The sequence below is a fragment of the Octodon degus genome, unplaced genomic scaffold (genome assembly GCF_000260255.1).
Source record: "Octodon degus isolate 3935 unplaced genomic scaffold, OctDeg1.0 scaffold00207, whole genome shotgun sequence".
NCBI lineage: Eukaryota > Metazoa > Chordata > Mammalia > Rodentia > Octodontidae > Octodon > Octodon degus.
The window spans coordinates 1,890,155-1,905,840 of NW_004524783.1; the positions used below are offsets into that span (position 1 = coordinate 1,890,155).

Consider the following 15,686-nt stretch of genomic DNA (forward strand, 5'->3'; position numbering starts at 1 on the left):
TTTTTTTTTTTTTTTTTTTTTTTTTTTTTTTTTTTTTTTTTTTTGCAGAACTGGGGATTGAACTCAGGCCCTTCCTTGCCACAGAAGCGCTTATTCCACTGAGCCATCTCCCCGGTCCCCCCCAAAGAGATTTCTATGGAAAGAGTTGTGCTAGTGCTTCCTCCTCAAGCACACCTGATATTTACCTCCTGTGCAATACCTTCAAGCAAGAACTCACCGACATTCTTTGCAAAACAATCTTCTGCTGTCACCTTCTGAACCGGTATTCATGGTGTCACCACTTATCTGCTTCCCAAGCTAACTCTCCTTACCATCCTGTCCTGCACTTCGTGTAGCAGCGGGTCTCACCCCTCCTTCCCACCTCTCTCCACTCTTCTTACCTCAGCTCAAGTTCTCATTGTCTCTTGTTTCCTTTCCACAACTCCTCCTTAAGCAATATCCTGACTCTGTTCTTCCACCCAGCCCTCCACCTCTCTGATAGGTCTTCGCTCCTCATTTAGAGTTAATTTTCTAAATGACAGATTGGTTTCCCCAGCATCCACATACTGAATCATTCCTTTCTTTGGGTGTGGGTTGAACTGTGCTCTTCCAAAAGGTGTATTGAACTCAACCTACAGAATCTGTGAAGAGAACCGCATTTGGAGAGAGGCTCTTTGCAGATGTGAGCAAGTTAACATGAAGTTATACTCTAACAGGGTGGACTCCACTTGATTATGACTGACCAGTGTTGTAATAAGAGAGAAAAAGACCCAAGGGGGAGACACAGTCACACAGGGATGATCATGGTGTGCGGCACATGGGGTGGCGATTGCTGCTACATTGTTCCAAGTCAAGAACCTGCCGAAAGAAAGAAGGATCTTCCCAGATATGAATGCCAACAACTTGATATAGGACTTCTAGCCTCCAGACTGCGTGATAGGAAATTCTGTTCTTCAAAGCTCCCTGGGTTTTGGCATTTAACACTGCAGTAGCCTCAGGAAACCAGTACAATTTTTCTGTAGCTTTTATTGAAACTTTACCATGTGTCAGGTATTGTACCAAGGAATAAAGTTTGTTTATTTGAAGAGTATGTATGAGACCCATCCAAAAACATCTCTAAACACATATGCATGTTTTCCAAGCTGCGAAGCCTCTTCAACCAGATTAAGTGGCAATCTCGATCATCAGTGAGGATGATGTTTCAGTCATCACTGGAGGCTCCGGCACGACGTCAGCCTCTCTCTCAAGTCTTCCCAGACCCTCCTCGAGGGAGTTGTTTTTAGTGATTCTGTGGAGCTGAAATGTATTTGCGTCCCACCCCTTTCCACAAAGTGACTTCTCCTCCCCGTAGAGTCCAAGCGTCTCGAGTCCAGGCGCTGCCTCATGAATATCTGATTCATCCGGATTTTTACCTAATTCTGCCATGCAATGACAGTCCTCCACTGTTGCTTAGTATTAATGCAAATCCATTCCAGCTTCCTTTTAGCCATACTGGGAAATGTTTATGGGAAGTATTTGGAGGACCCCGATGTTTTGGATCGAAGAAAGTGGAACCTCTCTCTAATTTAGCAACATTTCACATATAAGTCTTTTGTCTTTGGTCCATCACTTAATTTAAGCTGAAGCAGGACACACTTATAGTTTAATAAGATTAGCCTCCTTGGAAGATACAAACAGAGACGCGTGCACACAAGCGAAGAACCTTGTGCTGCAGACGTACCATGAAGTGTGTCAGAGCCAAGTGTGGACTGTTCTTTTCCTGATGATACCTTCTCCTATACATTACCCATTATCACCCACATCTTATAACATTAATGCAGGAAAATGCCCAAGTAAAGAAGAATGACACTTCCCCTGGCCCAGAATTCTAAGACTTATTTTGCCCGAATCAAGATGTTTGGTTATTTAATGGAGAACAAGAGCTTTCTTTGTTCTTCCCAAACTGCTTCACGCATCAATAGTAATAAACAGAGCTGGTTTACTTTGTGAGTGTCGGGGAGTCAGGACTTTCCTACTTCCCGCCCTCCACAGAGCTCACGGATAGCCTCGCAGGGCTTGAGAAAGGAGCCAGCTCTGCCGTGATAAGAGAGTGAACACACAGGACTCCACGAAGACTGCTTGGAATGCATAATTTGAATCTTCAAATTTCACATTCGAAGAGCACCTTAACTGTCTTCTATCCTTAGTAGTTAGATAACGCTTTCAGCTCCTGTCCTCATGAAGAGTCACAGAATTCCAGTGCTTGCGTGGTTTAAAGCACAATAGATGGCAGGGAACTGAGTTTAGATTTTAGTAGAGAGGTACTTAGAAATTTCTAGTTCAAGACAGAAAGTGAGTCCCATGGAACTCACTGTTCATGGGTTCATAAATTCAACTTTCAAGAGAGGAAAATAAGGAATTCTGTTTTTGATTTTATGATCATATGAAAGATCAATACTTGATCAGAACATTTGCAAAGCAAAGCAAGTCCCTGAATTTCCTTGCTTGTTTGAAAAGATGCTCTTCTATCATCAAAATTCTTCATAATTTTTAATATAAACTTATGTATAAAACAATTATCGTATGCAAGATACAGGTCTAAATGCCATGCAAATATCAATATATAAATTCAAATTTTCTATCAACATATTAAAATGCTAGGAAAGCCAATAGCCTGAAAATATATAGATACATTCTGTTCTTTCTATGTTATCAAGAAGAGCAAGGAATTTAGCTCATTTAGATACTGCGATATTGTTTGGGTTGTGGGTCTCTTTGCAGTGTGGTGGGATTTGGTTGATGGGAGGACGCACATCTTATGCTGAGGGTCTCAGATACTCTTCTCTTGTTGCTGGGACAAATACCTCACACACAAAATGAAGGAAGGAAAGGCTTATTTAGCTCACAGATACTGGTGGTTTCAGTCCATACTCAGCTGGCTCCAAGGCAGAGCAGCACACGGCAGAGAGGAACCTTTGGTGGTGGCAAAGACCAGCATCAAAATGGAGAAGTAGTAGCAACACTGGCAACAGGAAAAAAGTCTCTCTTCTCCTTATACTGCCTTCAGGCTGTCTTCCCCAGGCTGGGGGTAGCAAGCACACCCATAATCCCAGCAGTACTCAGACCTATGATCCCAGCCTTGGATCACGGATTAATCCCAAACTCTAGAACCATGCCCCATGAACGCATGAGGCTTTGTGGGGGGTAACTAGACACAAAGCACGACACTGAGCTAGAATGCATTTTGTTTGGGACGTTCCATTTGTCCTCTAGAGTCACGCTCACAAGCTCTTCCTGAGAGATCCCGTAACTGCCTGCAGGGCAAGACTTTCCCAAAGAATGGACCTAATACCAACTAACACAAAGACTGGCTCCACAGGGGTCCTTGGCTTTTCAGACTTCGCTGTAACATGGGCTCAATTCTTGCCTAAGCATCTTAACTTTCCAAACTGACTTTATACTCTTTTAGGATGCTCTCATTTAAAGGGAAAATTCATATACTAGTTGTGCATTCAACTGCAGATTGGGATTCAGCAAAACTGAAATATTTCTGGGAAACCTGTGTCTAGCAACTGTAATAATAACCTGTGCCAGGGGAACCTCTCATAAACTCCCCAACACACCCCTTCCCAATGGCATATTGTTTCTAGGTCATGTTTCTCTTTAGAAAATACATAAAAGATTATATTTATTGTATATATCTCTTAATAACATTTACACCAAGCTTGAATAGAAAATCAAAGTATAAATTCTTAATTACACAATATGACATTTAAGCTGGTATTTAAAATTCTCCACTTAATCATAAAATTAAAAAAAATGCTTGAATGGAGTTTGGGAACCAGGAGGACAGGAAATATACATTTGAGATATATATATATTATATATCTTTTAAAATGCTCTCATTTGAGGAGCTGTTTCCGGTCGCGGCCGTGGCCTGAATTGTGCCTCCGCCAAGGAACTATGGAGACAATTCTCGAGCAGCAGCGGCGGTCCCATGAGGAGAAGGAACGGCTCATGGACGTGATGGCTAAAGAGATGCTCACTAAGAAGTCTACGCTCCGGGACCAGATCAGTTCCGACCACCGCACTCGCGCCATGCAAGATAGGTACGTGGAGGTCAGTGGGAACCTGAGGGATTTGTATGATGACAAGGATGGGTTATGAAAGGAGGAGCTCAATGCTATTTCAGGACCGAATGAATTTGCTGAATTCTATAATAGACTCAAACAAATAAAGGAATTCCACCGGAAGCACCCGAATGAGATTTGTGTGCCAATGTCAGTGGAATTTGAGGAGCTCCTGAAAGCACGAGAATCCAAGTGAAGAGGCACAGAACTTGGTGGAGTTCACAGATGAAGAGGGATGTGGCCGTTACCTTGATCTCCATGACTGCTACCTCAAGTATATTAATCTGAAGGCATCGGAGAAGCTGGATTATATCACATACCTGTCGATCTTTGACCAGTTATTTGACATTCCTAAAGAAAGGAAGAATGCAGAATACAAGAGATACCTTGAAGTGCTGCTTGAATATCTTCAGGATTACACTGACAGAATGAAGCCCCTCCAAGATCAGAATGAGCTTTTTGGGAAGATACAGACTGAATTTGAGAAAAAATGGGAGAACGGCACCTTTCCTGGCTGGCCGAAAGAAACAAGCAGCGCCCTGACGCATGCTGGCGCCCATCTTGACCTGTCTGCATTTTCCTCCTGGGAGGAGCTGGCCTCTCTGGGTCTAGACAGATTGAAGTCTGCCCTCTTAGCTTTAGGCCTGAAATGCGGCGGCACCCTTGAAGAGCGAGCCCAGAGGTTATTTAGCACCAAAGGGAAGTCCTTGGAATCACTCGACACCTCCCTGTTTGCCAAAAACCCCAAATCAAAGGGCACCAAGCGAGATACTGAGAGGAACAAAGACATTGCTTTCCTAGAAGCCCAGATCTACGAATATGTCGAGATTCTTGGGGAACAGCGACAGCTCACTCATGAAAATGTGCAAGGCAAGCGAGCCAGGGCAGGAGAAGAGCGAGAGGAGGAGGAGGAGGAGCAGATCAGTGAGAGTGAAAGTGAAGATGAGGAGAATGAGATCATTTACAACCCCAAAAACCTGCCCCTGGGCTGGGATGGCAAACCCATCCCCTACTGGCTGTATAAGCTGCATGGCCTAAATATCAACTACAATTGTGAGATTTGTGGAAACTACACCTACCGAGGGCCTAAGGCCTTCCAGCGGCACTTCGCCGAATGGCGTCACGCTCATGGCATGAGATGTTTGGGCATTCCAAACACTGCTCACTTTGCTAATGTGACACGGATTGAAGATGCTGTCTCTTTGTGGGCCAAGCTGAAACTGCAGAAGGCTTCAGAACGATGGCAGCCTGACACTGAGGAAGAGTATGAAGACTCCAGTGGGAATGTTGTAAATAAGAAAACATGAGGCTCTGAAAAGACAAGGACTACTGTAGCGCTCAGGGATGTAACTCAGTTTCTGAGCTTGAGGTCTTCCCTGAGGTCTGCATTTTCTATTTCTCCCAGCCAGATGCTCTTAAAGACTCTTTGCTATGTAGTCCCATAGTCTGGCATGCATCTTGTAGAAACGAGGCATGCTGGCAGATTGCAGGGTTCAAATGTGTTTTATCTTTGTTTTATATTAAAAAAGATTCTAAAAAAATGCTCTCATTTAAGGGGGAAATTCATATAATAGTTGGGCATTTAGCTGTGGATTATATATAGAGTTATTTCTATTAAAAATTGAAAATCAGTTCTCTGGACAACCTTGGCTTTTAGTTCTCTTTTAAGCAAACGCTTGACCTGTATTCAGTCATAAAATAAAAAGAATACTGACTTCTGGTTTATTTATGTAAATTCACATAGTGAAATATCTCATTTCAGTTGGCAACAGTTCTGTTTTCTTCGGGGAGCACATGATTCGACATTAGAATATGGATTAGGGTTTGGGCAGGGGTGGGCTTGCATAAATCCACTAGGGACTTCAGTTGAGATCCATTCTTTCCATTCCGGCCCTTGACATTCTTCCCTGTGGCTTCCTCCAATCCATGTCACAATAGTCACCCACTGGAGGACCACATCTGCTCAGCATTTTAAGTTTAGAAATGGTCTCACATATCCTCACCAGCAGGTAAGAATTCCCTCTGACATGCACTAACATTCCCTCTGACGCTGGGCGGCAGACTCAGGGGTTGTTCTCTTCCGATCTTGCTTGTCTGGTACTGCGACACTCCTCTGTTAAAATAGTAAGACAAAGAGTGCGAAAGGTACTAGCAGCAGTTTTCGGATTCATTCACCTTGAACAGAGGCTGACCAGATGGGAGTCTTGAGGGGAGACAGGGGTCTTGTTTGTATAATAAAAACTATTTGGATGGTAACCCCTTATTCCGGGCTGGATTATTTGCAGATTGGACTCTAGAAAATAGGTTAGTCCTTTTTTGGCAAGAAGAAAATAAGGCGTCTTAAAGTGGTTTTAAAAAATAAGATTAAAATGTACCTTGATGTTAGATCATAAAGTGAAATTACTGTTTTTGAATTTCAGGTCATTTTGAAGAAGAGAATGGATGATTGATAGTGAATAGATTGCTTTATGCTTATGGTTTTTAATAGTTAAGAGACGCTTTATGCCTCACGCAGAGGCATGAAGTCAGATGATTAAAAAAGCACCTTGCACAACCGACAGATCGTGGGAGGTTATTTAGCAGAACATGTGGTGAATGACTATTGTGACACTTAAATACACTATGGGGGCACAAGCTACAATGAAAAAAACCCCAAAATATCAAATTTTAACATTTGTCTTTGGCCATAATATTAACTAAAGACTATATTTTTTCATTATTACAATACAACCTAAACAAATATAATGAAATAGTTAAAAATGGATGCTTTTTATTTTATTTTATTTTTTTTACGGTACCGGGGATTGAACTCAGGACCCTGTGCTTGCCAGGCAAGCTCTTCCTCTGCTGAGCTATCTCCCTGGGCCCAAAAATGGATGCTTTTTAAAGGAAAACATCTAGGAACATCTTAACCAAGATTAATGTGCAAGATAATAAATATGTAAATATTGATATGACTTTCTTGGGTTTTTTTGTCTTATTCTCCTGGAAATAATTTTGATCTCCCCATAAAAATTACATTTTATTACTAGTAATAGTTTTGCTTAGAATGTGAGCTGTGTAATGACCCAAACAAAACTGGAAGAAACTCATTATAACCATAATCGATAATAATTATAGCAAAGAACCATAATTTTTGGCACAAAATCCACTCAGGGCTTATAATTAACCATTTAGAGTTTGACACTGCCATGCAGTCAGAGTGGAGAGTAAGGAACATTTAATATTCATGTCAGGTTATGAATTTTATATATTTTTCACTGTGAGTAAGCAAAACGTCTGAAAGGATTCTGTCATAATATATATATGACCAGCCTATGGCCAACTCTGAACAAACCTGGCTTAAATCTTAGAAATATATCAGAATCTCCAAAAATATTACTTCAAGTAGTCCCAAGACATTGTAGATTCAAATATGAACATAACATAAAACTGCATGAAGATTTGTTGACGCTAGTGTATTGTATTTTGAAAGGTAAAGCTACTGTCAAGTCTACTAAAGGCAACGTATTTCCGATGCCAACTTTATGATTAGACCCTTACAACGATCACTATGTCTCCAGCGCTTCCCTTCCTTTCCATGACGCACCCAAATGTCCTCATCAGAAGTTGTACGAATAGCTAGCCACCATTCACAGTGACACATTACGGTTCTCACACTGCAAAACAGCAGAAGACAGAGACAAAAGCGATTCTTCTTCCCCTGTGTGGGGCTTCTTTGAATTAATTAAGGCACTTTGTCCTACAACCTGTTTTAAAAAATCTGTGTTGGCTAAGAAGCAGAAAGGACAGTGAAGGTGGTTGCTAGGCTGTAACATTTTCAATCTTGAAAGGAGAGTCTATAAAAAAAATCTCTTAAAATGTCCATCTTTCAAAATTAAGAACTAAATCATCAAAAAAAAAAAAATCCCTCAAACATCTGAATAAATTGTGCATTCCGCTACTCCCTCTCCCTGTCTGCATGAAGGAGGACGAAGGGTTTCTAATTAGAAAGCATGCTTTCAGGCACATAAGAAGGCAGCAGTGAGAAAACAACAAAAAGAAGGTGCCAAGAAGGTGCTGGCTTGCAGAGTGGAGGTGTGTCCACATGGAGGAAGAAGACAGCCTTCAGCACAGTCGCGGTGCTAAGCCTAAACCCTTCTCCCGGTCTCTGAATTGGAATGACTTGCACACGGGCATGATTTGTCTTAGTCTTTCCAATATGTAGCTTGGAGTTAGCTCTTTTAAGAAACATTTCCCTTGATGCATCCCTTTCTTTGCTCTTTGCTTCTTGAGATATTGTGCCTGCAGTTTTGAAATAGCTCCTGCTGTGGACAGCAGCCAGGAGTAGAAGTGGAGCCTGGAGAAGGCCAGGCTTGCCTGGCCTTCCGTGTGTCGGTTTTCTGCAGGTGGACTCCAGAGGTTACCTGAGAGGTGACTCCCGTGACCCTCCCTCCCAGCACCACAGCTTCGGAGCTCCAGGGCTCAGAGAAGCGGTGGGAGGAAGCACTCAGTGCGACGCTGTTGCCCTTCTCAGCTGCTGAGCCTTGCCACTTAGAGCCTCCCACCTCAACATCAGCACAACAGCACCAGAAGCTGTGCCTTGCCTGTCTGGAGGTCAGAGGGGAGAGACCGTGATCCACCTTGAAGGCCAGAAACGAGAACATGGTGTCTGAAGACAGTTCCATTGTTTCTCTGCATCTAGAAGTCTTGGTGAAAGAACTGTACGCTGGCCCCTGAACCGTGCAGAGCCAACCTGAAATCCACTTAGGAAGCCTAAAGGAGAAGCTGGTAAGTTCCCTCCTAAAAAGATAATGTGCTCAACTGAAAAATGGGAAACATGCCATTCAAACATGCCAAAAGACAGGACAAAGGTCTCCCTCACTAAACGAGAGCTGTACCGACGTTCTCAAGTCATCTGAAGAGTTTTCCTTTTAGACAAATGGTCTGGTAACTTCCCGTGTATTATGCAGTTGTCTTCTGGTAACACCATGGCGGCAACTGGCACAAGTGCGCTGGCTCAGAACGTGAGAGTACTTAGGCGACACAAGCGTGTGGACACATGCGAGGCTGAGTGCTGCCCGAGGGAGACGTGAAGATCGCCTGGGCCTCCCGTGCCAGGGCATTTGCCTCTTAAGGAAAACAAACCGACAGCTCCACAGCTTTAAACATCCTGTTCCATTTCAAATATGAAGCATATGCTGTTGGGAGGCGAAGAGAACAGCCATGTGTGAGCAAGATGCATTTACACGGGTGTAGAGCTGCTGCCGTGCACTCCGAAGGCTCAGAGAGAAGCTAGGAACGAGCAGCACGAGCAGCGGGAGTACGTGGAATCTGCAGCTCGAAGTTGCTCAGGGAGTGGAGTGCTGCGCTACTGGGTTGGGGTGCTTCCATGCCCCATATAAAAGCAGGGATCTGCCCATAACTTAACCACATCACTTTCCGTAGTCATAAGAAGGCAAGTTAATTGTTAAAGGATGCAATTACTCAGGTACTTGCATTCTGAAATAGATATTAACTTGAAAAATTAAGCCGGTACAATGCACAGCAAGACATGGCGATCACACCAGATTAAAGCTCATTAGGGATGCAAATCCCATTATTTGCATTCATGTCTGATTGTTTAGTCATCATCCAAAGACCCTTCTGAGGTGGGAGAATTAGTGGAGGCTCAGTCCCCCTCAGAAAGGCAGTACTTTGTATGAAGCTTAGTGATACGATGCACCTGTAGTTTTATTACATTCTTGTTTATTATAATGGCCCGAGGTTCCACTGGGAAGAATGCTGTTGAGAAATAAATCACAAGTAATTAATTTAAATATGTACAACACCAAAGAAGGGACTACTTAGTCTTCCCAGAGCACATCATGTAATGCAAGAGACTGAAAGTTTGTATCACTGAAAAACTCAGAGGTTGAAACCTAGTCCTCAAGGTGACATATTTTGAGGTGAGGCCCTGAGAGTCATTCGATCATGATGGTGGAGCCTCACCGATGGGATCAGAGCCCATATCAAAGAATCCCTGGGAGATTCTGCTGCCCTTTCCACCACGTGAGCACATAGTGAGAACAGACATCTGGGGACCAGAAAGTGGGGCCTCGCTAGATCTGCTCAGCCTTGATCTGGGGCTCCCCAGGTTCTACAAAATAGGAAAAGATTTCTGCTGTGCATAGAGCACCAGGTGTGCGGTGCTTGTGTTAAGACAGGCTGAATGGACTAACAAATTCAGTGAGCAACGGTGGTGGAATCAGAATTCGAAGTTATTCCTGAAGAAAGCATCTCCACAGTTACCAGTACTTCTAACCTGAAGTTTCTCTCCTTGTGATTTAGAAGTTAAGTAGATTTCTACTTCATAATTTGGTAAATAATTTAGATTTCATTAAGAATCCAGAATAATCTACACTTAATTAAGAATTAAACAATTAATTAAACCTTTTCATAAATGATTCATCTAATTTGTCTTTAGATTGTGAAATAAAACTGCTATAAAGAAAACTGGACATCCATAAATTGGGCCAATGAGTGCCTATGTTTGTGAATAACTTGAAGAGACAAGAATTGGGAGTAATGATTTTGTTTTTCCTTATAGCAAATCATGCCTATTCCAGCCAATCCATACACTTCAGTTTTTACAATAATAATCTTTAGCTTTAGTGATTCATTTATTTGATTGGTAATGTGTATTATGTCTCTTATGGACTTCAATGTCTACTTATAAGATCCTATACTTTATTCACTTGTTTTTATATTCTGCTTTGACTATTAGAGGGAACTTATAATAATAAGTTTTCTGGGAATTGTGAGGATTTTATTTAGAAAGTTTGAAATATTTCCCAACCCAAAGGAAGCAATTCTCTTACATAATAATCCAACCTGGCATCCTGTCTCTCACCATTGATGGCTTGGCTGGTCACACTAAGACTAGTTCATATAGCATGAGCATCAGTGAATGCAGATTTTTCTTTGTAACTCTTCAGTATAGATTAATTAAAACAGGGTGCTAGAGAATCAGCAGATGAAAAGATACAAAGATGACTTTCCTTGTCTGTCTTCCAAAATGGACTTTTGTTGGTAGAAATGCTGTCCTGTGGCCTCAGGTTGAAACATGGACATCCCTGGAGCCAGTTAATACAAAGCACTAGCATCATTTATTTCACAATATGCAAAAATTGAAAATATTTTTGTGTGCTTTGGACTGATAGGGCACAGAAGACTCCATTTTCTTTTGACAACTCCATTTACCAAAGAGTCCTTTAAGTTCACTTAAATTGTAGTGAACTCACTACCTCACCTCACCTCCTCCCATGTAGCTGACCATAAGCCTACTAAGAGAAAACCAAGGTCACAGAATTAGAAACAAATAGAACAAATTGGGAAGCAGGCTAAATTTTAAACCACAAAGTCTGCATGGCTGACAAGTGGTCAACAGTGTCTGGGAAATGTAAATCTTGGGACAATTATGTGGCAGTATTGTAAAATTCCTGAGAAAAAAGTATTGTGGTATTATGATCAGTACAGAAGCATGAAAAGTATATAACCTGAGTAAAGTCCAAACAAGTGCAGGCATTTTGTTTTCCTTACTTGGTGTCTGGGTGTCTCAGTGTCTGGCACTAGCTTTCAATAAAAGCTTCTTTGTTGCTATGCTTTCAGTCTCTCGTGAGCGCTTCTCTCTCACTGAATTCTTGCCACAACAAGACAACATGAGGTTGCTCAAATCAGGATCATGCTTCATATACTGGGAAGAAAGAAATCAGGACTCTGAGAAGGTAAGGCTGAGAAGCTGACAGGACACCAGTGAGCTTCCGAGGTGACTTCCCAAGTAGCTTCCTTGTTAGTTTTGGTACTATTCTCAGCACAGAGCAGATTTGTCTGTGAAAATCTCTGAAGAAACACTTACTGCGTTTGGGCTACGGCTCAGTTGTACTTGTCTAGCATGTGAGAGGCCCTGTGGGCAATCCCAGTGCCTCACAGGAAAGAGAAAGTAAGAAGAAGAAAGAAGAAAGCAAGCAAGAAGGAAGGACAGAGAAAGGGAAAGGAAGAAAAAATGGAAAAAAAAAAAACCAAATGAGATGGACAGGCCTTCTTTTTTCTTTTTAAAAATTATTTATTTATTTAATTGCCACAGGTCTTGCTATGCACTCAGATGCATACTGATTCTCCTGTCTCAGCCTCCCCAGTGCTGGGATTACAGGTGTGTGCCACCACATCCAATTTCACTGGCATGGCATGCAGAACTGGGATTAAACCTGGGTCCTTATGCTTGCCAGGCAGGTGCTTAGACCACCGAGCTATTTCCAAGCCTGTCAAGTTTTTTTCTGTAAAAAAATAAAGGGCCAGATAGCTCAGCAGATTGCAGTGCCTGCTTAGACAGACTCAGGGCCGGGGTTTGATCCTCCGCGTGCGTTGCTGGCTCCACCCCCAGAGTGAACTGAGAAGGTGTCTGAGACTGAGACCCTGTAGAATCTGTACTAAATACATAAAAAAAAAAGTTTTTCTATGTCTATTGAGATGATCATGTGACTTTTTTCCTGGCTTTTGTTCATGTGGAGTGTAGTGTATTGCCTTTACTGATTTGCATGTGTCGAAGCATCCCTGGATCCCTGGAATGAATACTACTCTGGGGTTGGATTGCATCTCAATCTGATGAATGATCGATGATTTGCTGCCTCCTGTTTGCCAGTACCTAATTGAGAATTGTCGCATCTATATTAATGACAGAGACTGTCCCCCAGATCTCTCTTTTGGTTGGGATCTGTCTTTCTGGCTTTGGAATCAGGGTAATACTTACAACCAGGAATGACTTTGAAGCATGCTTCCTTCCAATTCCATTAAGGAGCTTGAGAGTTACTGGCATTAGATCTCCTTGAAAGTTCTTGTAGAATTAGGCGGTGAATTTATTGAGACCTAGGCTTTCTTAGTTGGTAGTTTTAAAAATTAGATCTTTAATTTCACTGACTGATGCTGGATTATCCAGTATATTTATATATTCTTGGTTCAAATTTGTTAGTTCATATTTATCCAGGAATCTTCAGTTCTTCTTAGCTTTCCATTTTATTATAGCACAGGAATAGCTACAGATAATCCTCTAGGTTTGGCAGAATCCACTGTGATTTCCCTTCTTCAGTTCTCTTGCATGGATTTGGGTCCTTACTTTCCTTATTTTGGCAAGATTGGCAAATGATTTATTTACTTTCCTTCATCTTCCAAAGAACCAGTTCTTTAATGCACTGATTCTTTATATTTTTTTAAACTTTCCATTTTATTAATTTCTGCTCTGATTTTTATGATTTCCTTCTTTGTACAAGCTTTGGGTTTGGATTGTATCTCAATCTGAAAAAAGCCATCTACGACAAACCAACATACTAAACAAAGAAAAGCTGAAAGCTTTTTTCTCTAAAATAAGGAACAAGACAAGGATGTCTGCTAGCACCACTTCTGTTCAATATGGTTCTCAAAACATGAGCTAGAGCAATAAGACAAGAGAAAAAAATAAAAAGGATGTGGATAGGGAAGGAAGAAGATAAATTATCATTACTTGCCAACGAATGAGCTTGTGGTAGAAGATCCCTAAAACTCTACCAACAGACTCCTAAAACTAATAAATTCTAGCAGGATACAAGATTAACACTTGTAAGCTAACAGTGCTCCTGTGTATCAATAACAAACTCATGGAGAGGCAAATTAGGAAACCAGCATCTTTAATAATAGCATGAAGAAAAGTGAAACACTTAAGAATTAGCCTAATCAAGGAAATGAAAGACTTCTAATAAAAACTACAGTACTCTGAAAAACGAGATTGAAAGATAGATCAGAAAATGGAAATCCCCTGTTCTTGAATAGGCAGAATCTATATAATCAAAATTTTAGATTCAATGTAATACCAATGAAAATGTAATAACATCCCTAACAGAACTGAAGAAAGAAATACTAAAATTCAAACAGAGTTAGAAAGGCAAGAGCAATTCTCAGTGATAAGGAAAGGTAGGGGGCATCAGAACCCAGACTTCAAGTAATATTACAGCATGATATAGGCAAATACCATTATAGAAACAGCTTGGTATTGGCAAAAATCAGACTCATGGATCAGTAGAGAAGAACAGATGGTGCAGAAGCAACTCCAGGCATTCAGCCACATTGTCTTGGATAAGGGGGCAAATGGCCTTTGCTGGAGGAAATATAGCTTCTTAATGAATAGTGCTGAGCAAATTGGCTATTCATGAGGTGAAGACTGAAAATAGACCCCTATGTCTCACCATGCACTAAACCCAAAGCAAAACAAATACAAAATCTAAACACTACAGGTGCAACACTTAGTAAGCTGGAAGACAAAATAGGTGAAACACTTGAATACACAGGTGTAGGCAAAGACTATCTGAACAGACCACTGACTATGCAAGAAAATAATACCAAAACCAACAGATGGATTGCATCAAATTAGAGAGCTTCACACCAGAGGAAACCACTTATAGAGCAAAAAGAATCTACAGAGAAAAAATTGTCAGTCACTCCTCAGACAAAGTATTAATATCTAAAATGTATAAAGAACCAAAAATAAATTAGGTGCTCCAAATTTAAACACCCTATCGAAAAACGGGCTCTGGAAATAATTACACTTCTTAGATGAAGAAATATGAATGCCCAATAAATGCATTAAAATGTTCAATACTGCTGGGAATTTAAGAAATACAGGTTCAAATAAATGAGATTTCATCTCACTCTACAAAGAATGGTTAGCTATCATAAGGAAATCAACCAATAACAAATCCTAGTAAGGCTGTGGGGAGAAAGTAACTCTTTCTACATTGCTGGTGGGAATTTAAACTGACGCAGCCACTATGGCAATCAGTATGTAGATTCCTTCAAAAATAAAAAATAGAAATTCCATTTGATTCAGCTATTCCTCTTCTAGGTGTCTTCCCCAAACCGTTACAGACATCATACTGCAGGCATGTATCCGTGTGTGTACTGAAAGCACCACAGTTCATAATAGCTCAATCATGGGAACAGCCTATACTTCCATCAACGGAAGAAGAGGTAAGCAAGCATGGTATGTGTGCAACGTATACCCAGTGCAGTTTACCTTGCCATAAAGGATAAACTTGAGCCATTTGTAGGAAAACAGATGTGTCTCAAGACGACAATGCTGAGTGGAGTAATCAGGCACATTAGCTGAAATAGTGTGTGGTTTCTCTTATATGAAAATATCGATGTATAAATAAAGTGTAAAATAAAAGATACATCATAGGAAAAGAGAGAGACAGAAATAATTCAACATGAATGATGTATCTAAAAGTGCACCTTCATTTAGCATAGTCATCTTATACTTTGGGTTGTTAATCTGTATATATGGTAATTAATTTTATAGGGACTTTTAAATAAATGGATTTGATGCTGAGAAAATAAAAGAGAAGTGGAAGGAAGGGGAAAAAAGGACTGAGATGTGTTCTGTGCATGTAGTAATTCCCTACAATGAATGCAATCATTACATAGAGCAATCCTGTGCTAATAAAAAATAAAAATTTTAGAAAAAGAGTTGAACTTAAAATCACTTGTTGATGTTTTTTGATGTATGTATCTTTCAGATAGTATTAAGGATGAGTTTCTTTTCTTTGAACATCA

General features: G+C 40.9%; 1 protein-coding gene and 1 pseudogene across 2 annotated transcripts in view; one reads left to right on the forward strand and one right to left on the reverse strand.

The window, feature by feature from the left end:
• Fbxl7 (F-box and leucine rich repeat protein 7) overlaps positions 1-15,686 on the reverse strand; it is a 442,277-nt gene that overhangs the window by 19,606 nt on the left and 406,985 nt on the right. The window lies entirely within an intron of this gene.
• Positions 3,877-5,609, forward strand: LOC101561770 (annotated as a pseudogene). Its single transcript, XR_001117361.2, has one exon. The product of XR_001117361.2 is annotated as a splicing factor 3A subunit 3 pseudogene (transcript).